Source organism: Tamandua tetradactyla, chromosome 12 (assembly GCF_023851605.1).
Source record: "Tamandua tetradactyla isolate mTamTet1 chromosome 12, mTamTet1.pri, whole genome shotgun sequence".
NCBI lineage: Eukaryota > Metazoa > Chordata > Mammalia > Pilosa > Myrmecophagidae > Tamandua > Tamandua tetradactyla.
Window position 1 is genome coordinate 36,446,984 of NC_135338.1, and position 24,834 is coordinate 36,471,817.

The following is a 24,834-nucleotide window of genomic DNA, read 5'->3' on the forward strand; positions in this document are numbered from 1 at the left end:
TTGTACATTTCATTATTATTATACACTCTAGGCATTCCTAGATTATACCATCTCGATCTTTACCATCTATCTTTCTTTCTGATTTCATTTATGTCCCCAGCCCTCCTCCCTCTATCATTCTCACATTCAGCTTCATTCAGTGTTTTAACATAATTACATTACAGTTAGGTAGTATTGTGCTGTCCATTTCTGGGTTTTTATATTCAGTCCTGTTGCACAATCTGTATCCCTTCAGCTCCAATTACCCAATATCTCACCCTATTTCTATCTCCTGATGGTCTCTGTTACCAAGGAAATATTCCAAGTTTATTCACTAATGTCAGTTCATATCAGTGAGACCATACAGTATTTGTCCTTTTGTTTCTGGCTAATCACGCTCAGCATAACGTCCTTAAGGTCCATTCATGTTGACTCCACAATTTCACTCCTGGTCTACAGAAACTGGAACACATGTATACTAGGCATAGCAAAATTGTTTGGAAACACACATACACACACACACACACACACACACACACACACACACACAGAGGAAATAACCCAAATACCTACCAAAAGGGATAAACAAATGATGGCATAGTCAATCAATGGAACACGATGCAACAATGACAATGCATAGATTACAACTGCATACCATAACATGGATGAATCTTTAAAATATAATATTGAATAAAAGAAGCCTGACACAAAAGTGTATGTATACTCTGATTCCATTTATGAACACTTAAAAATAACAAACCAAACTATATTGCTTAGGGATGTATACTCAGGTGCTAAAAGTGTAAAGCAAAGCAAGGAAGGATTGCCATTAAAGTTATCTCGGGGAAGTTGTGATGGGGAATGGACACCCAGGAACCTTCTGGTGAACTCATTACATTCTAGTTCCTGTGGAGTGATTGATTGTACAAGTGTTTGCTTTATGATTATTCATTATAGTGTTCATTTGTTTTATAGACTTTTTCTACATATATTACATTTCACAAAGCTAATACAAGTTATAAAACAAAGAATGGGTTCATTCTTGAAAACACATACTAACATGCAGTGGAATGAGTAAAATCAAACTGATTTCAAGAGCTTAGGGCCAAGGAGACGGAATCCTTGCTTAATGGCCCAGAAGAAATCTAACAGGGAAATGGTATTTCTGCCCCATGAGTATCTGCTTGGAGGGTCTTTAGTCTGGTAACCTCAATAAAATATCCACACAGATCCAAGTCTTCTTTAATAATCCAATCCTGCAGGGTATCAACCAGGTTCAAGATAATTAAGGGAGGGCTATACACGCTTCAACCTCCAGATTTGTCTAAAGATGACCAGTTTAGTTCACCTGTGGATGCGCAAACCCTCCTTTTCTGGGGTCTCCAGAGTTCCAGCCAAACAGAAATGCTTCCTTTGTGATGTCATTAGCATCTGCCTTCTGGCCTGGCCCCAGTAGTTTCCAATATTGAAAATTAGTAGTGACTGTTGATGGTGGATGATAATGACCTCCTATCAACTGCGAATTTCTTCTAGAAGAGATGTACTAGTAAAAAGGCTACTTCTGGCTAAGAGGACCTGGTGAAGCCTTGGTGAGTGGGCAGCCTGAGGCCATGGGTAAGGGAGGGCAAGGTGTACAGGGAGGACAGGGCTGCTTCAGCAGAAGGGAAGGCTGGACTGTCCTGTGGGAGAGCCGAATAATTATAGGGCCCTGCCTTCCCCACTCAGGCCCCACCAGCCTAGGGAATGTCAGCCTCTAGGAAAAGGGCACTGCTGCATTGCTGGACCTACGCCTGAGTGAGGCTTTCTTCTCTCTAAAAATCCACAACTCTGTGCCTGGTTAGAGGACACTGGAAAAATGTTTTCCCATCCAAATACATGGAATACATTGTACTCATTCCCTCTGCACAGGAAATCAAACTCCCTTCTGTTTGAAAAGGCAAATTAGAGTGTATGACAGAAGTCTGAGTTCCCCATGTGGACCCGCTTTCCTAAACAGTCTTGGTTTGGTTCTTGGAGACAAGGGATGGCCTGGAATGTCTGGATTGTCCTTTAAAATGTGAATGGTGTCTTGGTTCTGCCTTGAAAAACTGTCCTTGTTGATGGCATAAGTTTGCATTCTGGATCCTGTAGCAAAATCTGCGGAGACTGACTCACATCACCTCCGAGCCCACTGTCCCCCACTTACATTTACCCGGTGGTCTCACCCAGCACCAGGCCTTGGGGTGTTAGAGGTACAAATGTGTGGCTCCCCTGCCCCATGGCCTAAAATAGTGAGAGGAGAGCTGATACGAAACAAGCAGTAAGTATACCTACTACCTCTTTCCTTGGTCTCCAACCTTTCCTTCACATGCTTATTTTTCCTAAACATCTCACCTGGGCAGGGCAGAAAGACCATGTACAGTTGTATAGGCTATGTACAGTTGTGTTCATTTTGGGCCGTTACAAACAATTCTGCAATGAATATTCTTGTGCATGTAGGTCTTTGTGAATTTGGTGTTTCTGATGAAATTATTTTTAGACAAGCATGAGGTCCTAGGAGTACTCTGGGCTTAATAACAGCCTTGACTATGAGAACTGTGCCCCTATAGCTCTTCAATGGGCTGTTTGGGGCCACAGGCAACTTCACTGTTGATTATCCCAAGAGCTAATGAGAACCTGCTAAGCTCTGGCATCTAAAGTAGCATGGACTTCACTTCCATTACTATGAATAAGTATTATACTGAGTCAGGGTCACTGTGCTAGATATTAGGAATTAAAGAAAAAAGGATTTATAAACTAGTGGGGAGGAAAGCAAATATCAATGCATTAAAATTTTAGTTCTCTGAACCTTGGGGGAAGACATCATTTTCAATGGTTAATTTTTCTGGATGCTGAACATTTCTTCCTTAAGTGTACTGCTTTACTTTATTCTAACCTTTTGACTGGATGCTTTCTAAATGCATTATATAATTGTTTTCCTTTTAAAATAAAATATTGGGTTAATAACTTAACTTTTCTTAATGATTCAGGATCACTGGTTTGAGCATATTCCCAATACCCCCTGGCCCCCTCCGTAATACACTGATGCCCCCAAGGTCAACTGAAATGACCCTATACCAAATGACCCCAAATTCCTGAGTTTGGTTTACAGTTTTTCTGTCTCTTCTGTTGCTCTTGGCTTTTGCTGATTTCACTGTGCTGTGCTTGCTTTTTATAGAACCTTTCTCTTTCCATATCCTCCTGCTCACCTGCTGTGTTTGAAAACCAGGAAATCAAGTTTATCAGTTAGGCTGTTTGTTCAGATGCTGTAACAGAAAACACACCATAGTGGCTTTACAAGGTTTGTTGTTGCCCCACATAAAAGTCCAAGGTGGCTGAACTCCAAGGCTCTTCTCCTTTGGTCACCAAGGCACCCAGGCATTTTCTGTCTTGTTACTTGGCCAGCCCTTGTTGACATCATTAAAACTGCTCCCCATCCCCACGTTCACATACCAGTCTGCACAAAGGGGAAAGAATTGAAGAGCAGGCGGTTTCCTTTTCAGGAAATGACCCAGAAGTTAAACCAATCACTTTCATTCATATCCTATCACTAGGATTTATCACATAGCTGAACCCAGCTGCAAGGAAGGCTGGGATATGTAGTTTCCAGAATCCAGGTTTTTAAATTTTTTTTATTTTTGTAATTGCTTTATTAGTTTTCATATGAGTTTCCTTGAATTGCAAACAAATAATGTCTAAATTTTCAATTGGCTGACAAGCCTCTTAAATCTCATTTGTTCTATATGTTCACTTTCATAATTATATTCATTTATTTTTTATTAATTAAAAAAATTAACAGACAAAACAATAAGATATCATTCCATTCTACATATATAATCAGTAATTCTTAATATCATCACATAGTTGCATCTTCATCATTTCTTAGAACATTTGCATCGATTTAGAAAAAGAAATAAAAAGACAACAGAAAAAGAAATAAAACGATAATAGAGAAAAAAAGTTATACATACCATACCCCTTACCCCTCACTTTCATTTACCATTAGCATTTCAAACTAAATTTATTTTAACATTTGTTCCCCCTATTATTTATTTTTATTCTATATATTTTACATTTTTGTTGATATGGTAGATAAAAGGAGCATCAGACACAAGGTTTTCACATTCACAGAGTCTCATTGTGAAAGCTATATCATTGTTCAGTCATCATCAAGAAACATGGCTACTGGAACACAGCTGTACATTTTCAGGCAGTTTCCTCCAGCCTCTCCACTACATCTTAAACAACAAGGTGATATCTACTTAATGCGTAAGAATAACCTCCAGGATAACCTCTCGACTCTGTTTGGAATCTCTGAGCCATTGACACTTAGTCTCGTTTCACTCTTCCCCCTTTTGGTCGAGAAGATTCTCTCAATCCCTTGATGTTAATTCTCAGCTCATTCTAGGGTTTTTCTCAGTCTCTTGATGCTGAGTCTCAGCTCATTCCAGAATCTCTGTCCCACGTTGCCAGGAAGGTCCACACCCCCGGGAGTCATGTCCCACGCAGAGAGGGGGAGGGTGGTGAGACTGCTCGTGGTGTTGGCTGGAGAGAGGGGCCACATCTGAGCAACAAAAGAGGCTCTCTTGGGGGTGACTCTTAGGCCTAAATTTTAAGTAGACTTGACCTATCCTTTGTGGGGTTAAGTTTCATATGAACAAACCCCAAGACTGGGGGCTCAGCCTGTAGCTCTGGTTGTCCACACTGCTTGTGAGAATATCAAGAATTCGACTTGGGGAAGTTGAATTTCTCCCCACTCTCACCATTCCACGAAGGGGGCTTGCAAATACTTTTACACTCACTGATCAAATGAATCTAGGTTTTAATCTGGTAATTTCTACTGCTAAAAGGAAGAAGGAAAGAAAGGCTATAAGGGGTGGCACTTCATCTCTGCTACACCGAGTCTGTTGAAATAGTGTGTGAAATAAATGCAAGTGGGCTCTCATGGAAGGTACAAGGTGCTCTTCTGCAGAGAAAGCACTGGAGTTTTGGCAACTGGACAGTTCCATCTGTTTTGGTTACTCAAAAGACTTTTTCTCCATCTTTACTGCTGTGGGTCATGCTCCTAGACAAGATACTGGAGATTAACAAACTAACCATGAAGACAGGAATGGTCTTGGTCTTTCAGATGACAATCCAGGCCAAGGGCACTTCCAATCCCATCCGCACAGAATGAGAACATGCAAAACATTCTCAGCTACCACAGACCAGAGGCCAGTTTCCTTCAAAATGTTTCTAGGGCCACAAAGCCTCAATGCTTCATTTCCACACAGCTCTACCAAGCCCCTTCTCTGAGGCTGACACTGACCTAGGTGGTTAGTGGTTTTGGTTAGGACATTGGGGTTATCTCTTTCACCACTGCCCAGGACCCTTGCATCCCGTGGGTTCTCTTTCCTCCTTTTCTGTATTGCCCTCTATCCCATGCCCCGATGCCTACCAGGTCTTTTCTCCAGCAGCTGGAGTGAATTGGGTGTGTGCTGAACAATCTTGTCCATTGACTACTGCTCAAGAACTCTTTATGGCTCCCTTTTATCTACTAAAAACTCAAACTCTTGAGCCTGGCATTCATGACCTTTCAAGACCTGCTTCCAGTCTCCCTTTCTGGCCTCAGCTCCCACCACAGGGCATATTCAGGGGTCATCAGGGAAGCTGGTGTAAGGTCCCGTGTGGATGGCAAAGAGGATTGGAGAGACACTGAAGCCAGCTCTGGGTTGGAGCTGAAACATTCTCACAGGATACTATAATGCTTGGGAATTTCAGTCCTAGGGTCTCCCCTCCCTTCTACCTAAGTGCTTCTAGGAAGAGAGAGATTGACACAGGTCAGGCATCTGTGTGTAAAGAACTGAGCTAAGCACTTCACATATTTCATTTCACTTTATACTCATAGTATAAAGTGAAATCCTATGAGGTAGGTTCTATTACTAGACTCCTTTTATCTGCACCATGGCACCTATTTTAAAGAGGGTAACCTCAGAGAGGTTAAGTAATTTGTCCAAGGTCACACAGCTAGTAACCCTTAGTCTGCGCTTCACTTAGTTTTTTGGCCCTCGGGTCAGAGAGTGGTTCTGTGATGAGAAGTAGCTGTTTTTGTCCCTGTTTTAATCCCTACCCCCAGACCATGAGCACCATAGCAACAACAATTAATACTTAGAGAGTGTTAACTTTATAGATGATATTTCATTTAATCCTCACAACCACCCTTTAAGGTGATTATTATTATTTCTGCCCTTTTACACATGTAAAAATGAAGCCCAGAGAGATTAAGTACCACATTTAGATGACCCAGTTGGAACTTGTAAGTGCTACTCTTGTATTTAATCGCTTTATCTTTGTCCCCACCAGGCCAGGGCAACAGAGTTTGAGGGCCAAAATTGACCCCAACTAGCCCAGCCCTTACGTATTAGATAAGAGAGAAAAACAAAGCCAAAGAGATTAAGCTACTCGAGATTGCACAGAACGTTAACAGCTGAGCCAGAGCTAGAACCCAGATGTCTGCTGCCCTCTTGCCACTGCATACTGGGTGTTCAAAAGCCTCCCTGTACTGTGAATGAATGAATGAGCGAGTAAGTGACTCAATGAACGAACATTGTCTGAATCTGCCTAGTGGCTCACATTAGGGCCACTGGGTCAGAAGAGCCAGGATAAGGGGAGGTGAGGCAAGGCACAGGAGGGCACAGAGGATTCCTAGCCAGGGGGCACCAGTCTGGAGTTGGGGCACGGGGAGGTTGTGATGTTGGTCACAGGGGAACCAACCCATGAAAACTGGCTACCCTCTGACCCCCTTTTCTGGCATCTCAGGACCTCATTTTCCACTGCTCCCTTTATCATCTTATATTACTAACAACTCTAACAAGTAATATTTTACCATTATAAAACTGCTAAATGGAAGATGTGCTGGTTTGAAAGGATGTATGTCCCCTAGAAAAGCCATGTTTTAATCTAAATCCCATTTCATAAAGGCAGAACAATCTCTATTCAATACTGTATATTTGAAACTGTAATCAGATCATCTCCCTGGAGACGTGATTTAATCAAGAGTGGTTGTTAAACTGGATTAGGTAACAACATGTCTCCATCCATTTGGGTGGGTCTTGATAAGTTTCTGAAGTCCTATAAAAGAGGGAACATTTTGGAGAAGGAGAGATTCAGAGAGAGCAGAGAATGCTGCAGCACCACGAAGCAGAGAGTCCATCAGCCAGTGCTTTGGAGATGAAGAAGGAAAATGCCTCCTGGGGAGCTTCATGAAACCAGAAGCCAGGAGAGAAAGCTAGCAGATGACACAGTGTTCGCCATGTGCCCCTCCAGCTAAGAGAGAAGCCCTGACTGTGTTTGCCATGTGCCTTCTCACTTGAGAGAGTAACCTTGAACTTCATCAGCCTTCTTGAACCAAGGTATCTTTCCCTGAATGCCTTAGATTGGACATTTCTATAGACTTGTTTTAATTGGAACATTTTCTCCGCCTTAGAACTGCAAACTAGCAACTTATTAAATTCCCCTTTTGAAAGCCATTCCATTTCTGGTATATTGCATTCCCGCAGCTAGCAAACTGGAACAGGAGATAAATTTGAGTGTCCAGCTCCTCCCTCCATCAGCTCCAGCAGCAAATACCCAGTCCCTGGGCAGATTGGAAAGTGCCCCTTATTTTGCATGCTGATATGTGGGGGTGCAAACACCCCCAGGATCAAAACCAATCACCTCCAGCAGGGCAGCCTGGACGCTGAGGAAACTCCGAGGAAGAGTGTGGCCCCTGGAAAACTGGAAATGACCCAGCCCACTGCTCTGAGCCTCCACGTTGGGGCTGTGGCTGGGTCTGTGACCAATCCCTAGATCTTTCCCTGCCAGGGAAGTAGGAGCCGGAACTGGTTACCGGCCACAGAGAGCCTGTGCCTAGAGCTGGTCCCTAGGCAGGACACAGCATTGCCTTTTGGGGTTTTGTGTCTTCTTTTGCTTCAGGCTGGTGGGGGAGTGCATGCCTCAGACCTTGGGCGGGGTGGTGGGACAGGCGGAGGGTAGGCAGAGAGTAGCAAAAAAGCTGCTGACACCTCACTTCGGCAGCGGGTGCTGGCGCCTCGGCAGCAAGGGACTAGCAGCCTTGCGTTTTGCCTCGATAATTTACAGATGGTTCCTGGTAGCGACAAGATCTCTAAGGCGGAGCCTGGACTTTTGCATATGATCATTTAGGCTGGGTTTCCGGTCGGGTCTGAGCAACCACGGGGCGGGACCTAGGTGGCTCCTGCTGGGGAGGGGCCGGCCTGCCGCGCCCCCGCTGCGACGCGGAGGGGAATTTGCTGACCGTCCCTTAGCAGGTGGTGCCGGCTCCACCAGGCCGCGGGAGGAGGAGGACCCGCCGGCAGTCTCCTCCCTGGTCACCGCGCCCTAGCTGCCGGAGCACCTGGCCTGGGGCGGGGGCCGTGACGCGGAGGGCACCGGCGCGGTGGACACGCGGATGGTAAGAGCCAGGACTGAGCCAGCCGTGAGGGGGGACGTAGGATCCGGGTCCTGGGCCGGGGAAGGGCTGGGGAACGAGCCGGATGGGATGGCTGGCTTCTGTGCTTCCCTGGACCTCGGACTGCCGGGGATGGGGATGGGGGTGGGGGAGACTGCGCCACAGTCTTTTGCCACAGCTGGCTCCCCCCCCCCCCCCCCCCCCCCAGTATGTGCCTAGGGAAGGGTGGAAAGCAATGGCTTAGTTGATCCTTCTCGGGAGGGCTGGGGAGAGGCCGAGGAGGGGGAGGTACCCGGCCGGCCTAGGGGTCCCGGCTGCCCCTCCTCAAGGCCAGGTGGGAGTCCCCTCTCTGGACTGCCCCCGCCCAGGGGTTCCCCGCGGGGGGGATGGGAGGGGATGCCTCTCACCGCAGTCTGACGACACTGCCGCGCGGCTGCCGCCGCTGGGTGGGGGTCCGTTTTATGGTTCTGGGTGGGCGGGGCTCCTGGGACCCCCGGGCAGAGAATGACATCTTTTTCCCATGTGCTTCCAAAGAAAGATTCTTGCCTCCATCCTCTCCTTGGATTTGAGAGAGGGACTTTGGGTTCGAGTGATGGCCCTGGGGAAGCTGAGGCCCTGGGGTGCTGTGGCTTGACCAAGGCCACTTAGCAACCTTGACCCCATGCTCTCTGGCTATTCTTGCTCTCTAACCCCTTGGATCCATCTCGGGAAGGGTCCCCACCACTGGCCCCTTTTCTTCATCCCTGGCCATCGAGGGAGTTCCAACTTCTGCATGGGATGCCAGGGGGTCATTGGTGTGAGAGCTGTGGGAATCTCACACCAGAATTGTCTGGTGATGGGAGAAAATCGCCCATCAAGAAAGAGCTCTCGTCTAAGCACAGAGGCTGTGGGGCCCCTGCTACAGCTGTGGAGCAGGGAGAGAAGGAGCCATGGCCTGGGGGAAGGAAAGCCTGCAGGGCAGCCCAGTTTCTATCTGCCATCCTAGGTATCAGCCCCAGAGGACACCCAGTGGATGTTCCCAGGCTGCTGTGGGAAGGATGGTGCTGAGGGGGACAAAGAGACGGGCTTTCTGCTTTCCTGGCTCCAGAAACTCCAGAAAAGCAGGGATTCGCTTGAGAAGGGGCCAGGGGACAGTGTTGGCCAGCCAGCCTTCTCTTAGCATCTGTGGTATCACCTTTCCTTGCTCTGTCTCTGACTCCAGTCCCCAGGACAAATGGATGACCTCAGAAACAGGGTGGAACTGTTGCCCTTGGAGGTGAGCTTTTCCTTAGCTCACCTTGGCCTCCTCTCTGGGACAGAAGCCTTTCTCTGGAGGGAAACTGAGTCAGGGAGTGAGCTGTAGCATTTTGGAGCTCGAGTCAGCCATCATCATTGTGCAGAAAAGGAAGCCGAGGTGCAGAGGGTACAGGGAATTGCCCCTGGTCAGTTGCTACCTCACACGGCAGCAGGGATTAGCGCTTCAAACAGGGTTTCCTGACGCCCCAGCCCCTACCATGCAGACCAGAAGTGCCCTCCTCCCCTTTCCTCCTCTCCTCCTCTCCCCACAGCCCCAACCTTGGTTAGGTGAGGCTGTCAGTGCTCCCTGATGGAGGGGTTGGGGGTGGCCGGTGACAGGAGACAGCCCCGGCATTTCCCCCAATTTTAGGGGTCCACATTTTCTAGTTACTCGGGAAGGAGTAGCTTGAAGAGGGGAGCCAGACTCACTTGATTACCTTCCCATCATGCCCTCTACACCAAATTCCATGGGCCTGTCAGGACCAAAGGGTGGAGCTCCCCCCTGCCCTGGAGCCAGCAGCTCTGCACACACCTGGGCAGCCAGGTCCCGTGGAGAGAGGGACTTTGGTGATGTCTGTGCAGCCTCACAGGATGGGAGGCGCCAGCCCCCCCATCCTGAGTGAAGGGGAGGCACCATGCGCCTGGCGCTTGGGTTTTTGCTTCTCGGAGATGTCCTGTGGGACACAGAGCCCTGAAGCTGGCTCTGGGGTGTTCCGCAGTAAGCCCAGGGTGGTGTGACAAGCAGAGTTGTCACTGGGTGACCTGTGGGAGGGCATACAGTGTCCAGTAAGCCAGATGGGAACCAGCTGCATGCCGGGGGGTAGTGAAGGGCCAAGGAGAAGAGAGGACCCACTGTTCTAGGGGCTCTTCCTCTGGGATCCACATCTAGCCCCTCTCTAGGAGGAAGGTTGGTGCTCCACCATCCTTGGCGTGTCCTCCCCTGTGTTTGGCGAGTCGGGCTCATGTCTCGTGTCTTTGAAGGAGAATCAAACTTGTAGAGCTGAGAGCCTCATTCAGGACCAAGAGCCCTATTGGCTGCCACTCTGTCCCCACCTTCTTTACCTGAAAGCTGGGATGAAAGCACCTCTCCCAGATGGGTGGGAGGGGTTTGGAAATGTGAAATTACAGACAGAAAATGTTATTCCTGGAGACTAATCTAAATTGATGCCCTCTGCCTCCTGCCTCAAGGGGGAAACGTGGTTGCTCCCTGTTCAGAGGGGGTCCTTGCTCTCTGGCCAGCCCAGGGCCCCCTTCTAAGTTCCATTTGGCCCTTAAGGACTTCCTTACCCCCTTGGTTGCCAGTGATGGTTATGCTAACAGGATTTCCGCCCCATAAAGTGTGGCGGGTCCAGTGGTACAGTGGACTTTACTGCAGGCCTCTGTCTTCCCTACTGGCTCACAAATCCCCGGGCCTCTATCCTCTGGTTTTTCCTGGGGAGAGGCTGGTGGAAGGACCATAGAGAAAATGAGCATGAAGTGCTCTTTGTACAGTGTCCAGAGTGCAAGGAACCCAGGCCGCTGGCCGGTTTGCCCTGGGAAGGGCTGCAGTGAAAGAGCTGAGTGGAAGTGCCCAGCCTCCAGTGAGATCCGCAGCTTTTAGTGCACTGCTTTTTCTGAAGTGGGGCCCTGGTGCTTTCTCCGCCCCTCTCCCTAGGGAGAGCAGTGGTTTGCACAGCTTATTCACGCTTGGTAGGGTGAAGCGGACTCCTCATTGTTGTCCGAGAGCTGTCTGCTGCAGTCCATGCAAGATGGGGCTAAAGGGCAAGCAGAAGTGTGGACCTGGGCGTCCTTTTTCCAGGGTGTGCCTGGGTTGCTCAGGGCCAACAGAGGACAACTCTTTAGGAGAGCACCCTGTGGCCGGAACTCTGCGTCCTGTGTTTCTAGGGCTGGGTGTGCACCCAAGCCACCAAATCCTCCCCCAACCCCCTGAGGCTGGTATCAAAGCCTGCAGAGGCCAGGGAAGAGGGGAGGAAGTGTCCTGATGAGGGTCTCCTCTTCGTGAGCGACGTTCCCCAAAGGGAAACTGTGACATGGACCCACTTAGAAACCCAGGACAAGGATCCAGAAGTCTGCTTTTCCCAGCCTTCTCTGCTGCAGAAGAGCTGTTCTGTAGGAACCCCCTCCGGGTGAGGTTGGAAGGGCCGGGCTGGATGCCCTACGGCACAGCCCTGTGTCCACAGGCTCTTGTGCCAGATCCTTGGGGAATCAGAGACAGAGGGGCCAGGCCAGCTTCCAGCGGGAAGCCAGTCCCCTTTCCCCATCACCGAGCCTCCTCACCAGGAAGGTGGCCCTAGAGATAGGCGCTTTCTCCTCATTCTTCTCAGGGTCATGCCTAGCCAGAGGGACACTGGCCTCAGCCCCGCAGTTCTGGCAAAATAGCAGGGGATCCTAAGGTCTTTGGAAATGCGGGTGAATGAGATGGACCTATGGCCAATGGGCTGAAGATAATAGGGCTGTTTGTTGGAGTTTTGATGTTGAGGCCTTGTCATCCCAGGGTGTCTGAGTAACAGGGATTGGGCCATAGGCTAGAAATGCTGCAGAGGGCATGGAGGACCTGGCGTGCGAGGCCACCCTGCCTGGGGTGTAGGAGGACAGCCACCTTGGGGTCTGGGTTTCCAACTGGCTTCGTCAGCTGCTTGCTCCCCCTCCTGCGTCTTCCATGTGTGCCCTGGGAAAATAGCCTCCCTGCATCGATTGGGCCGCCGGGAAGGTGAATGGGAGGGTCCTGAGAGGTGCCTGGCAGGGTGCTTCGTGACCGTGAGTGCCCTTCTTGCCACTTGCCCTTTCCTGCTGAGTGGCCACCTGTCTGGGGATCTCTGGGATGGTCAGGCACGCTTGGGTGACGACCTGCTGTGGGCGCTCTGAGAACTGAGCCACTCTCTTCCAAAGAGCTTCTGATCGCTGAGGGCCTGGCAGAGGGGGAGGTCTTCTCTGAAAGAGAGGATCTGTGTGATTATCATCCTTTGGGGCAAAGAATAAGCTGCTGCTGGCCTAGGGACCCCTCCTGGGCTGGGGCCTGGTGTGACCCGGCCTGTAAACCTTCTAAGGCACCAGACGAACAGGAGCCTGCACAGTGCCCCTGGCCTGAGACCCTGGTGACACTCGGGGACCTCAGATTCCTTGTCATTGCATTTAGTCTTTTCTAGCCCCAGGAGAGAGGCCGAGCAGGTATGAGGCTCAAAGAGGTGGAAATACACACCCCAGTGGCAGCATGACTGGCCCTGGGCTCTGATTCCCAGGCCCTCTCCATGAAGTCCCTGACACACCCTTTAGCAGCTTGTGGTTATGCTGAAGCTGCTTAAGGCAGAAGGCGTGGGAAGAGAAGGTGATGCGTGTCTCCCCTTCCCCTGCCCTCTGGGCAGGGTGCCCGAAGCTGGGTTCTGCTGAAGGACAGCTCCTGCCAGGAGCGCAGTAAAAACAGGATAGGATTCCCACCCTGCCCCCACCCCGCAGCCCATGGACACATGGCAGAGGGGCTGAGCGGAGACTGGGAAGGGGCCGGGAAGGAGATGGGAGTAGCTGGGCCCTGGTCCTCCGAGGCAGGCAGCCCCTCGGGCTGAGCCCAGGCGTGTGCGGCCGGGATGGAGGGGCGGGGAAACAGTGCGCACCTGGCCGCAGATGGAAGCGCTGGAGAAGCCCAAGTCCTTCAGCTCTCCTGGGGGTCTGGGGAAGAAAAGGCCCTGCCCTTTCCCCAAAGCCAGGAGAGAGGCAGGAAAGACGTTGGGAGAACTGCCTTTCCGACCTAGGTCTTATTTTGGGGGCTGGGCGTCCCGGCTGCCCTGCTTAGCTATCCAGATGAATCTTCTCTGAGCCCAGCTCTGACCTTGTCACTCCTGCCCTCAAAGACTCCCAGTGGCTCCCCAGAACCTGCCTTTGCAGACTTGTTTAAGTCCAAATGACATTTTCCATTTGCCCTCCTACTTCCCCCTTTTTGCACACGGTGCTCCCTCTCAGAGGCTCTCCATGGGGACATGGGGAGGGGGACTGTCTCAGCTCATCCTGAGGTTTTCACAAAATACATGCACCTGGCATTTCTACCCTCCTCTCACCCCCGCGCAGCCGAGAACTGTTGCTCTGGCAAGTGAAACATGCCCTGGACTGTCCGGCCCACCTTCCCCTCCCATCCCAGTCCTGGTCCTCAGCCCCACCCTCATCTGTTCAGGGTCTCCTTCAAAGTCCAACCCACATGGCGCCTCCTCTGTGCAGCCTTCCTGGGGCCCCAGCCAGAAAAAGTCTCCAAGGCCTTTCTGCTTGACAGTGAGCTCATCTTTTCATTTTGTCCATTGAGCTCTGATCCCACACAGGGCCTGCCGAAGTCATGGGGGAGGGGGAGGCGGGCAGGTTAGGGGAGAGTTACGACGCTGTCACACGGGCAAGTACAAATCGCCAAGGGACGTTTGGCAATGGCTAGTTTTAAAGCTGAAAATGTGCGTACTTTAGGACCAGCAGTTTCACATCTAGGAGTTTAAATTACCTAGAAAAACTCACCCATGTGAATCCGACAGTTGTACGGTTCTCCAGGACAGTAATGCACAGCATTTAACAATTCGTACAATTGAGGGACTTTATTTTATGCAAATTGTGCCTCAATAAATCTTATATATATATATACATGTATTATTAAATATGTATTATTAACATGGGATAAATTAAAAAACAGCATTGCAAAGAAAGAATATTGCTTAATAATGCCATTCATGAAACCTTAATTTTAATAAAAATCACAAAGCAATACTGTCAATGATTTATGGATACACACATGCTGCGTGATACCTATTAGGTTTTCTTTGGAAAGAGACAGAGAGAAGATGAGACTGAAAAGAGGAAAAGGAAGGGCTGCTGATTTGCCAGTAACACATCTTTTATGTAACAAAAAGATCCAAAGCAAGGATGACATAGTGTTAACGTTTGTTAATTCAGTAGTTGTATTCATTTAACTTTGTTTGGTGTTTAAAATCTTTCAAAATTAAAAAAAAGAGAGTAATTAGGATGACAGGCTCTGCACTTTTCCTGGGGGATTAGAGAAGGTTCCAAAAGGGTGTGTTGAGGGACTAGTGAGCACGGGAGTTGGCAGGTCCGCCTCGGGGAGGGGCTTGGGGGAAGGAAGGGGCAGGTGTTCAAGTCCAGGGACTATGGGGACAGGCTTCTTATAGGTCCCAGAAGCCAAGCACTTTTTAATTTTTAACTTTTAACTTTTTTTTTTTAGCCCTGCTGTTTTTAAATGCTTGTTGAATGACTTGTATTTATCAAGCCGCCCTCCTCTGTCACATTCCCCATCTCACTCCTTGAATTTAGCTCCCCTATTCCTTGGCTATGTCCACAGGAAATAGAATCTTGAAAAAAATTGTGTGCAGATTGATGATTTTTTAAAAGTCTAGCTAACCAACTGGGGAGTGGAGAAGGCATGAGTCACACATATACAATTGAAAATTAAAATGAGAAAAAGAGCTACCAGTGCAGAGAAAATAGGGTTCTAGAGAATACTGTCTTCAGCCAGATACACATTCATTGCAAAACTGACTGAAATTGATAGTGCTTGGGAAAATGGAAATCATTGGTTTGACCCCAGAAAAACGAGAAAATCCCAACAGACCGATACTCATAGGAGAAACTGAATTTTCATCAAAGTATCCCCTCCTCCCCTCCAAAATATCCCAGGTTTAGACAACTTCTAATTTCTATCATACCTTCAATTAGCAGATAATCCTGTTGTTATTTAAACTCTACCAACTGCACCAATCATAAAGAAGAAGAGAGTCCAAATTGTTCTATGAAACCATCCTCATATTGATACCAACTTGATTTCATCGCACAAAAAAAGAGAAAAACCTCTGAAAATTTTTGTGTATGAATATTGATGCAAAATCATAAGTTGAATAGTAATAAATAGCATGCAGCATCATGTTAAAAAGATTACTACACCACCAGTTAATGGGGTGATATTTCAGAAATGTGGATTCAATATTAGGACAATAGTTAACAATTTAACGAATTAATAGTTCAAAATAGACCCCAAAAATCACATGGACAGCGCCACAAATTCTAACAATGCCTAATGGAAATGACTAGTTTTAAAGCTGAAAATGTGCCTACTTTAGGACCAGCAGTTTCACATTTAAAGTTTGAAAAGGCATTTGATAAACTTCAACATCCATCCCTAATTTTTAACTCTTACTTTTGCTCCTTTATTTTTCACTGTGGGACCATATGTACATCATAAACTTCCCCATCTCAACCCCTCCTAAACTTACCATTCCAGGGATTAATTGCACTGTAGTGTGATATCCACACCACCTTCCATTGCTAAAACTATCCCCTCTCCCCAAGCAGAAATCCTACACATATTAGACCTTAGCTCCGCATTCCCCATGCTCCCTTGCTTTGGCAACCTGTCCCGTAATTTCTGTCTCTATAGGCTTGCATATTCTTTGATATTTTCTTTGAAGTTATCGTGGAGCTTAAAACTAAACTAAACTTAAAACTAAAACTGAAAGACCCATCCCCTTTTCTGTAGTTCTCACAAACTCCATGTTTATGCATTGAGTCCCAAACCACTGACTTATCATTTCTTTTTGTACATTTACGTTTTAGATCCTGCAGGAAGTAAAAAGTGGAATAGCAAACTAAAAAATATAGTAGTGCTGGTATTTAAATGTACATGGCTTTGCCTCCTTGGAGATCAGTGAGCTTTATTTCTTCATGCAGCTTCGATCTATTGTCTATTATCTTTTCTCTCAACCTGCAGAAATCTCTAGGTTTCTAGCTTTTAAGAATTCTGGTGGCAGGTTGGCCGTTTTTTTTAATACAATTTTATTGTGCATTAAAAAATACACACACCATATGAACCATCCGAAGTATACATTCAGTGGCTCACAATATTGTCACATAGTTGTGCATTCATCACCTCAATTTTAGAACATTTTCATTACTCAAAAAGTGAAAAAAGAAAACCTAAAACATCTTATACACCTTATCCGCCCCCTCGCATTGGTGTGGTACATTTGTTATTTTTGATGAAAGACTATTAAGACATTACTGTTAAGTATTGCCCTAGTTTACAATAGTGCATTTTCCCCCATATACCTCTCCATTAGTAACTCCTTGTAATACATTTGTTCTAGTTCACAGGACATTTTTTATACTTGTGCTGTTAATCACAGTCGTCATCCATCTCAAGATTTACTGTATTATACAGTCCCAAGCTTTGGCCTCTGGCTTTCCTTCTGGTGACATATATAACTCTAAACTTCTCCTATAAACTACATTCACAGCACCATCCAGCACTGTTCCTTATACTCCCAGTAACATAATACCATCACCTCTATCCATTTCCACATATTTAAATTCAACGCAGTTAAAAATTCTGCACATCTTAAGCAGTTGCTCCCCATTCCCTAGCCTCATTCTGTCTCCTGGCAACCTATATTCTAGATTCTATGCTGTATTAGTTTGCTAAAGCTGCCAGAAAGAAGTGTACCCAAATAGAATAGCTTTTTTTTTGGCTTTTAAAAAAGTTTATTAATAAAACTGATCAAGGGTGGGCCACAGTGGCTCAGCAGGCAAGAATGCTGGCCTGCCATGCCAGAGGACCCTGGTTCGATTCCTGGTGCCTGCCCATGTAAAAAAAAAAGGAATAAAACTGATCAACATACAACATGAACATTCTTTTTTCTATTTATTAAACATAACATACAAACACAAACATTTTTACCGTATGATCATTCCATTCTTGATATATAATCACCTAACTCACAATATCATCACATAGTTATATATTCATCGTATCATTTCTTAGAACATTTGCGTCAATTCAGAAAAAGAAATTAAAAAAAATTCATACATGCCATACCCCTTACCCCTCCCTTTCATTGATCACTAGCATTTCAATCTACTAAATTTATTTTAACATTTGTTCCCCCAATTATTATTTATTTTTAATCCATATGTTTTACTCATCTGTCAATAAGGTAGATAAAAGGAACATCAGACACAAGGTTTTCACAATCACACAGTCACATTGTGAAAGCTATATCATTATACAATCATCTTCAAGAAACATGGCTACTGGAACACAGCTCCACATTTTCAGGCACTTCCCTCCAGCCTCTTCAATATACCTTAACTAAAAAAGTGATATCTATATAGTGCATAGGAATATATCCTCTAATGTGTAAGAATATATCCTCCAGAATAACCTCTCAACTCTGTTTGGAATCTCTCAGCCATTGATACTTTATTTTGTCTCATTTCACTCTTCCCCCTTTTGGTCAAGAAGGTTTTCTTGATCCCTTGATGCTGAGTCCCAGCTCATTCTAGGATTTCTGTCCCCTGAACTAGGTCCATGTTCTAGTTTGCTAGCTGCTGGAATGCTATATACCATTCCATATACCAGAAATGGAATGGCTTTAAAAAGGGGAATTTAATAAGTTGCTAGTTTACAGTTCTAAGACTGGAAAAATGTCCCAATTAAAACAAGTCTATAGATATGTACAATCAAAGGCATCCAGGGAAAGACACCCTGGTTCAAGAAGGCCGATGAAGTTAAGAGTTTCTCTCTCAAGTGAGAAGGCACATAGCAAACACAGTCAGGGCTTCTCTCTCAACTGGAAAGGCACATGGAGAACAAGGCGTCATCTGCTAGCTTTCTCTCCTGACTTCTGGTTTCATGAAGCTCCCTGGGAGGCGTTTTCCTTCTTCATCTCCAAAAGTCACTGGCTCGTGGACTCTGCTTCGTGGTGCCGCAGGATTCTCTGCTCTCTCCGAATCTCTTTCATTTTCCAACATGTTCCCTCTTTTATAGGACTTCAGAAACCAATCAAGGTCCACCCAAATGGGTGGAGACACACCTCTACCTAATCCAGTTTAACAACCACTCTTGATTGGGTTACATCTCCAGGGAGATGATCTAATTACATACAGTATTGAATAGGGATTATTCTGCCTTTACGAAATGGGATTTAGATTAAAACATGGCTTTTCTAGGGGGCATACATCCTTTCAAACCAGCACAGTCCACACCCCTGGGAGTCATGTCCCACGTAGAGAGAGGGAGGGCAGTGAGTTTGCTTGTTGCAACACGAACATTCTCAATGTATGAACATTCTATTCTTGGTGTACAATCAATGGCCCAACAATATCATCACATACATCATGGTATATTCATCACCATGATCATCTTTCAGAACATTTACATCACTCCAGAAAAAGAAATAAAAAGAAAAAAGTCATACATAGCCATACCCCTTACCCCTCTCTCTCATTGACCGCTAGTATTTCCATCTACCCAATTTATTTTAACATTTGTAGAACAGCTTCTAAAAAGGGAATTTATTACAAGCTCACAGTTCTAAGTCTATAAAAATGTCCAAACCAAGGCATCCAGGGAAGATACCTTGACTCAAGAAAGGCAGATGTCTGTCACATGGGAAAACACATGACGGCATCTGCATGGTTTTGCATCTCCAAATGTACCTGTCTAGGCATCTCTGTCATTTCTGATGCAGCTGTTCTCCAAATGTCTGCATCTGAGGTTTCTCCAAAATGTTTCCCCTTTTAAAGGAGTCTTCTAAAAGAATCAAGACCCACCTTGAAAGGGCAGAGTCACATCTCCATCTAATCAAAGGCCACACCCACGACTGGGTGTGTCACATCTCCATGGAAACAATCCACGGTTCCCATCCTACAATTCTGAATCAGGACTGAAAGAACATGGCTTTTTTGGGGGTACATAACAGCTTCAAATCAGCTGTTTACATATTATACTGAATTCATACTAATGAGATCATACAATATTTGTCTTCTCATGTCTTACTTTTTTCACTCAACATAATGTCCTCAAGGTTCATCCATGTCGCATGCCTCAGGACTTTGTTCCTCTTCTGGCTGAATGATATTCCATTGAATCATTTCACATATACTACTGTTTGTTTATCTGTTCATCGGTTGATGGGCAGTTGGGTTGCGTCCATCTTTTGGCAACTGTGAATAAAGATCGGAAGTTTCTTGCTTTTAACACTTTAAATATGTCCTCCCACTGCCTTCTTGCCTCCATGGCTTCATGTTAAAAATTGGTACCTCATCTTATTGAGGCTTCCTTGTATGTGACATGTTGCTTCTCTTGCAGCTTTCAGATTTTTCTTTCTTATCTTTGGCATTTGACAGTCCAATTATTAATATGCTGCAGTATAGTCCTTTTGGGTTTATCCTCTTTGGAGTTCTTGAGTGTCTTGGATGTATATATTCCTATTTTTCACTAAATTTGGGTACTGGTCAGCCATTATTTCTCTGAGTAATCTCTTGGCCTCTTTCTCTCCTCCTTCTGGGACTCCCACAATTCATGTATTGGGATACTTAAAGGTATTCCATAGACTCCTCACTTTTCTTCATTCTTTTTTTGTTTTGCTCCTTAGAATGGCTGATTTCACGTATCATCAAGTTCTCTGATTTTTCTTTTGCTACCTCCAATCTGCTCTTCCCTTTTTTTTGGGGGGGGGGGGGCTTAGGCAGGCACTGAGAATTGAACTCAGGTCTCCAGCATGGCAGGTGAGAACTCTGCCTGCTGAACCACTGTTGCCCAGCCTCCGATTTGCTCTTGAACCCCTTTAGGGAATTTTAAATTTCTGTTATCATGGTCTTTGGCTCTGTTTGCTTCCTTTTCATAATTTCCATCCTTCTATCTATATTCTCTTTGTGTTCATCTTCCATTTTTCTGATTTCCTTTAGTTCTTTGTCCATGTCTTTATTTAGCTGTTTGAGCTTATTTAGGACCATTTTCTAAAAGTCTCTGCTATGCCCCAGGTCTGTTCCTCCTCACTCATGCTTTGTCTGGACCACCGCTTCTGTTTCTTTGTATGTTTCATAACATTTTGTTGAAACCTGGATGTTTTGATTTTTTAATGTGTTACTGCTGGAATTTAGATTCTGAGGCATCTGTTCTTAAGTGTGTATCCAGCTAATGTTTGAAGGTAGACCTTTCCTTGAATGCCAGGAGCTAACCAAAAAAAAGGAAGAGAAGAAGGCACCTCTCCCAGTCTTGCAGGTTGATCTGTGCCCATGCTCTCCTTCAGGGTTTATCCATACCTTGAGTTTAGAGTATAGCTCTTAAGCCAAAGAAAGCTTAAGGGCCTCCCTGATCCCTTTTGCACATGTATCTTGTCTGGGGCTTGCACGTGTGGCCCTAGGAGTTTCCCTGTTGATGTGGAAACAGTTTCCTCCCTGTCCCCTGCACTGTGTATCCTGCAGCCAGCCAGTCCTTGCCTCAGGCAGCACAGCTTAACCGCCTCACAGAGTGTTCCGTAGGAGTGCGAAGTGAGCTGCCTTCTACATACAGGGCAAGTTCTGGGACAGCGAGTCCCTCAGGCCACCATCAGACAAATTAGGCCAGAGATATATGTGCTCCAATTATGTGCACAAAGGTTACTCCGCTCCGTTCAGAACCAGGGCCAGGGATCTATACTGGGAGGGCAAGCCGGCCTTGATTTGGTGCTAGCCCTTTTACCACAGCATTGTAACTGTTTTCTGGAGCTTTGAGAAGGATGATTCTGCCAGTTCTTGCTGATTGTTTGAAGTTTCTGAAACTTCTCACTCTGCTGTTTTGATTGGATTTTAACTTTTATTTAATAGGAATAGATGGATGTGGCTTCATAGGATTTTGTGTGTGTGTGTATGTGCACAGAGATACACACAACAAAGAAAGAATGGCCTCCGTTATCACAATTCTCTAACATTGTCCTACAAGTACAGGTCAGTACAACTTTTCAAAGGTTGTAATGAAGGGTGAATTTCTCATTAACTGTAGATGATAGTATTGAAAGCCTGGAGGAAATAGAAATTAAGAGCAGCAATTGGAAAAACTATTAGAAATAACAAAAGCATATACTGATGACTAGTTATAAACATTAAAAACAAAATGTATAGCTCTGCTATATATAAACATTAACCTCTTTTAAAATGTAATGGAAGAAAAATGCAATATCAGCAAAAATGTTCAAAATGACTAAATCTAACCAGAAGGAGCAGAAACAGCTCCTATCCTTGCTATGCACCACTGGTTCCCCAGCACTTAGCCTTTGGGGTCTGACACATGATAATAGATGGTTGTCAAATAATGGAACTGGCTCACAGATCAATGGGACAGAAATGGGTATCTTGACAAAGACCCCGGCACTTGTAGTTTGCTGGAATAGTGATTATCATTGTCAACATGTAGTAGTTCCCGTATGCCAGGCACTGTTCTACACTCTTTACCTATAATAACTTATTTAATCCTCAAGATAAACCTGTGCAGAAGGTGCTATTATTATTCTCAGTTTTAGATGGGGAAACTGAGGCACAAGGGTTAGATAATTTTTCTAGATCATCTGGCCGGTAATATGGAGCTGGAATTTGAACAAGACACTGAACTCAGAGTTTATGTGCTTCCTATCCACCCATTACATAGGAGAATTCTAAGTTTGAATGTGGAAGAGAGGGGTGGTTGGAGGTAGGGGAGAAAACAGATTATTCCAATATCATTTGGGGACATCTGGCTAGCTACTTGGGAGGGAAAAAAGCTGGACCCTACCACGCTCCTTCCCAAAATAAATTCTGGATGCAGCAAAGATTGAAAAAGGAAGAAGGAAGGGAGGAAGGAGGGCCGGGGGCAGAAAGGCAGGAAAACAAAAAGGAAGAGAAAAAGGAGAAAGGCAACACTAACCAGACTAGTGGAAAACATGGGCAAATATTTTTATGCTCCTAGAGTAGGAAAGGCTTTTTAAGGAAGTCCCAAAACCCAGAAACCATATAGAAGACTAATACCTTGTCTACAGAAAAATCTGAAACCTCTGTCAGCAAAAGATACCATACAAAAAAGTAAAAAAGAGACCAATGACAATTTGCAATACTAATGATAAAACATTAATTGCTCTAATTTAGAAAAACTTCTTAAAATGCATTAAATAAATCAGAAAAGACATACATGGCTAGTTCACAGAAAAGCAAATAGCCAAGCCAGTCCATCAGTAAGCATATGAAAATATGCCTGTCCCTTTTGATAATTTGACAATTTCTAATTGACATGAGATACCGTCTTCAACTCTAATATTGGCCAAGTTTACAAATTTGATAATGCGCAGTATCATGAAGGGTGAAGGGAAAATAGGTGTTCATTCATTCGTTTCTTGGAGGGGAAGTGAGTGGCGTGAACTGCTTGTCCCCTTTGGAGGATGGTTTGGCAATATGTCCGAATTTTAGATCCTCACACCTTAGCGATTTATCCTATAGCTGACCTCACACATGTGCACGAAGATATGTAATCAGAGATATTCATTGTAGCTTTATGCAGCAAGATGGCAAAAAAACCTAAATATGCATCAACAAGGATAGGGTCACGTGAATTATAATCCGTCCATTCAATGGAAGTTGTTAATGAAGAGGGAGATTTCTCTGTGTTGGTACCCATGGACTTGGGACGTATTTAACCAACGAAACAAAGATGCTGCACGTGGAATATGTTCCTAGTCGGGTTTAAAATAACGACCCAGGCCTAGATATGTATTTGCCCATATTTATGGAAAAATTCTTAAAGAAAGCTTAAACAGGAGACTTTTGACAGTGGTGTTTTGGTTTGCTAAAGCTGCCAAAATGCAGTATACCAGAAATGGACTGGCTTTTAACAATGAGGACTTATTAGGTTCCAAGTTACAATTCTAAGGGCATGAAAATGTCCAAATTAAAGTATCGACAGAGGATGCCTTCTCTGAAGAAAGGCCACCAGCATGCGGGGCTCTTCTGTCACATGGGAAGTCACACGGCAGGTGTCTGTTGGTCCTTCGCTCCCAGCTTCCATTGCGTTCACCTAATTCCAGTGGCTTTCTGAGCAACCGCGGGTCCTTACTTAGCGTCTCTGGGTGTCTCTCTCTGTTCTTTATCATTTCCCGAAGGACTCTAGTGTTAAAGGATTAAGACCCTCCTTTAATTGGGTGGGTCACATCTCAATTCAAACGACCTAATCAAAAGTCTCACCTATAATAGGTCTGCCTCTGCAAAAATGGATTAAAAGAGCCTGGCCTCTTCTGGGGTACATAACAGCTTCAAACTAGCACAGATGGAAATCTGAAATGGGAAGGCGACTGTCTTTTCATTGTGTATGGTTTTGAATGATTTGATTTTTTTCCATAAGCATGTTATTTTCAGAATTTAAAAAGAATGCTTAAGAAGAAATAAGTTCTAAAGGGAGGATGCTATTTAAAATTCCTCATTCTGAACTTTATTTTTTTAAAAATCTATCTCTCAGTGGGTTCACTTCTCAAATGCACAACTTTTAAATCTGGAAGGGTCCAAGAGATTATCTCCAATCTCTTTGTTGTGTCCACAAAGAAAATGAGACCTAAAGAGGTTTCAGCCAGCTGTTTGGGGTCCCCCAACTTGTCTGCCTATAGAGGGCAGGCTCCTGGGATGCTGCTTCTGGGAAAGGACCCAGTGACACCTTTGTATGAATTACAAAAGCTTCCATCCTCGGGCTTGTTTCCCCCTTTCCAGCACAAAGACCAATGAGTCCTATTTCCTGTGTGAGGAGCTTGCTAAAATGCAGATTCCCAGGCATCTCCCTGAAGATTTGCATTCTGTCGACCAGGACAGGGCCCTTAAACTTGCGGTTTGCCCCAGGTGATTCTGAAGCAAATGATGGCCTCCTATGACCTTCACTCAGCTCCGCTCCGCTGTGTGTCTCGGCTGAGGCTCCCCACCCCAGCAAGGGAAAATGGGGTGCTCCAGCTCACTAGGGGTGCGGGGGGAGGAAAGTGGCAGAACTGGACCTAGGTACTTGGGCCCTCAGTGCATGCCTCTTCCAAGAGCTCCCCTTCCCAGGACCCCTGCTCCGCCCGGGTGAAGGACAGCTCCCTGTTCACCCACACTTGGGGCGGGCAGCTTGCTGGCCTGGATTTGGAGGAGGGCAGCATCTTTGGTTCCCCTCGCCCCACCAGAACTCTCTTCTCAAGCAGTCCTTGTTGAAGGATGCCGACTGGCATCTTGGCCCTGGCAGGAGAGACCTGGCCTGCTTGGGCCGGGGGAGGAGCCCCGAGGAGGCTCGGGATCCACCCTGCCTGCGCTGAGGGTGCTCCATTGTCCCTGTGCCACAG

The 24,834-nt window shown here is 45.8% G+C and overlaps 1 protein-coding gene across 9 annotated transcripts in view; it reads left to right on the plus strand.

Moving 5' to 3' along the window:
• The first annotated feature begins 1,300 nt into the window (after positions 1–1,300).
• The window catches only part of TMEM63C (transmembrane protein 63C), a 92,860-nt gene continuing 69,326 nt past the window's right edge, over positions 1,301–24,834 (plus strand). For 3 of the 9 annotated variants that reach the window (XM_077123166.1, XM_077123169.1, XM_077123171.1), the window contains exon 1: positions 1,304–1,568. The gene's annotated coding sequence lies outside the window, so the exon portion shown is untranslated. Of the gene's footprint in view, positions 1,569–8,304; positions 8,447–21,340; positions 21,461–24,834 lie in introns of those variants that run through there. The other 6 variants (XM_077123167.1, XM_077123172.1, XM_077123168.1 and 3 more) reach the window with 5 other exon arrangements.